We start from the raw sequence: 3,197 nt of genomic DNA on the forward strand, positions 1-3,197 counted from the left end.
CAGCCTATTCCTCCCATCTAGCATGCCCACATCCCCCCACATCTTAGTGTCATCTGCAAATTTGAACAAGGTGCTTTTTACCCCCTCGTCCAAGTCACTGATGAAGATGTTGAACAGTGCGGGCCTGCGGACTGAGTCCTGGGGGACCCCACTGCCCACATCCCTCCAGGTCAAAAATGACCCATCCACCACTGCTGTCTGGGTGTGACCCTCCAGCCAGTTAGTGACCCATTTGAGTGTGTAGGTGTTGATGCCACAGTCTCCTAGTTTTTTAATGAGAACGGTGTGAGACAGTGTCGAAAGCCTTCCTAAAGTCCAGAAAGACTACATCCACTGCTACCCCATCTAAGGATTTGGTGACCTGGTCGTAGAAGGCCACCAGGTTGGTCTGACAGGACCTGTCTCTAATGAACCCGTGTTGGTTGCCTCTAAGCATAATCTCCCCTGCTGGTCCCTCGTGGACAAGTGCCAGGATAATTCTCTCAAAAAGCTTCCCCAGGATCGAGGTAAGACTAACTGGCCTATAGTTTCCTGGGTCCTCCTTCCTCCCTTTTTTGAAGATGGGAACCACGCTGGCCCTCTTCCAGTCCTCTGGCACCACACCAGAGCACCACGAGTGCTCGTAAAGCCGTGCCAGGGGTCCCGCAATGACCTCTGCTAATTCCCTCAGCACTCTGGGGTGGAGATCGTCTGGACCAGTTGATTTAAATTCATCCTCTCTCTTATCTACTGTATATGGACAACTGAACAAATATAACTGAGGGTAGCGCAGCAGTATAAATTTTAAAAAGTACCTCTGGGCCAATGAACAGGCCAATTACAAACAGAGCTGGAGCTGGGAACTCTTCTTTTCCTTGCTTCCCTCATAATCACCATTAGGTCACAAAATTTTTACATGTACTACCACAAATATTTATAGCTCTGTGACTAACACCACCTTATAGTATGCAGACAGAGGCTTTTCGAAGTAGAGGCCACAAGCAAAATCAGACCCACTGGAACACACACAAAGCCAGAGACAGCTCCTTCCCCAAGATGCTCACCTTCTCGATGGGCAAGGCAGGAAAGAACTCATTTACTTCCCGCTGTTTGGGGGTTTGTTACTTGTTCTGCTTCTGCAAACCTGAAAATGAAAACAGACTTTGGTTCTCAAGCAGCAGTGCCTGGGAAGCTTATGCTGTAGGGAATGGTTCCTTGTCAAAGGGCCAGATGAGATGCATTTTAAACTGTTTTCTGAAAGTCCAGTTTTAGGAGGCTGCCCTTTTAATCAGCCAGATCACTAGTGCTTTTTATATTGATTTCAAAATATTCTTTTCAAATTCTTTTGCTTGCAATTGTGCAAGTCACTTAAGTAAGGGAGTGCCCAAGCACCCAGGAGCATGGAGAGTCTTCCCCAAGTCTCTTTCGCATGCCTGTGCCAGCCCCTCTGACAACAAGTTACTCTGCTGCTGCTTCATTCCTGCTCCTCATAGGAAAGAGCAGATCTTACAGCCCCCCCAAGTACATGGATGGAGTCAAAGAGAATCATCATTGCCTCCTGCTAGGCACAGTCACTACGTTTCTTGTAATCAACAACAAAAAACAGACAGTGCAGTACTGGGGGGTGATTAGTACCCTGACAAGTAATGAGGCCTTTTCACTCAAATATTTACATGCAAGTGGGTTTTTTTATTCCATATACTGTCTCATTATAACCAAGTACAAGACTTCAGACAGACTGAATCAGTACTTGGGGTATGACTAATGTCTTCCAGCATACAAGTCAATTCACCCCTGAAAAGATTTTCCAAAGGAGGAGTGTTATTTGCAGGATTTCCCTAAACAAGTCATTCAGAAATTGCCAACATACCACCATGCTAATTAGAAGGAAATTGAGAAATGGTATATGGTCGAAATGGCACAGGAGGGAAGTCATGCTTGCTAATGCTAATAAAACCTCGGACACATTTTTTGCTAAGAACACAGTCATGTCTGTAGAGAGAAAGGACACTGAGCTTAGAGCAAAGGAGAACCAGGACAAGACAAGGAAGAGACGGGAGTCATCAATATTTGCTGTTCACTGGATGCCATCAGTGACAGCTGTGCCCTATGCGCTACGGAGAGCAGCAACGTGAACACAAAGGTGTCAGATCCAGAATTCCCCGTCCTTAAGGAAATAAGTCTCGTAAGTTCATAGCCCACACTGAGTGGGGGCTGACTCTTAAATACTCTTCTGAGTTGGCATGCATTTTTTATCCTCCACTCTCAGGTGACACTTTGCTTAAATGCAGCTGTAACTTGGAGTTGCTTGTTAATTTGGTGCTGGGAGCATCCTGGAAGATGAAAGAATTTCAACCCCTATGGCAAAAGAAGAAGAGATGGAGAGAATTAGCCATAAGATACCTAATGTTAAATAAAGAAGGGGCTCTATCTAGTAAAGTACCAGTGGTAACAGAGTATCATTATAACATCAAGTAAGATTGAAAACTTGGAAGATGTCTGGTGTGAATCCACCACAGGGCAGAAGGGATAGGGCTTTGCCACACATCAGCTGCTCTGCAATAACTGCACAGGTGCTTGCTCTTAGTAGGTGGGGAAGCTAAACCGTGGCAGCTAGCCTTCAGTGAAAGATGGGTAAATTCAATTTTACCCACCCACAGAGAAAGACCACGCACACAGGCAGTTACCACAGAGCAACTGACACAGCAAAGCTTTTTATGTTCAGGAAATTGTTGATATGTCTATACCCCAACACAGGGGCAGGCAGTTATTTCAGGCGGAGGACCGCTTAATGAGCTTTGGTGAGCTGTCAAGGGCTGCATGCATAGCCCCGCCCCTTGACAGGTGCCCCGCCCCCTGGACACCATCTTGGGAATGGAAGTCCCACCCCTAACTCCTGACCACTGCCATCAGAAATTCCTCCCCTTGGCCCCTGGAAATACTCCTTTTTGGACCAGAAAAAAACAAGTCATACACTAAAAGTCAAATACCTATTATAACACATTTTAATCTGATTACAAAAAATATTTTTGTCATGATTTGTGTTTGGGTACTGTACGTAGAGGCGATCGCATAATAATTCAAAAATAAATTCTCAGTCTTTTATGGTGTGGGGGTGGTTTGGGGTATGTGTTTGCATGTGTGTGTATATGGTGGGGGGGATGTGTACGGTGGGGTGTGGGGGGGTTTGTGAAGAGGTGTGGCTGTGTGGGGGGGCA

General features: G+C 46.0%; 1 protein-coding gene across 1 annotated transcript in view; it reads right to left on the reverse strand.

Annotated features, from left to right (window-relative positions):
- Positions 1-3,197, reverse strand: part of FAM185A (family with sequence similarity 185 member A) — a 90,936-nt gene that overhangs the window by 2,070 nt on the left and 85,669 nt on the right. The window lies entirely within an intron of this gene.

This window comes from Gavialis gangeticus, unplaced genomic scaffold, assembly GCF_001723915.1.
Source record: "Gavialis gangeticus isolate Ggan-Ray unplaced genomic scaffold, GavGan_comp1, whole genome shotgun sequence".
Lineage (NCBI taxonomy): Eukaryota > Metazoa > Chordata > Crocodylia > Gavialidae > Gavialis > Gavialis gangeticus.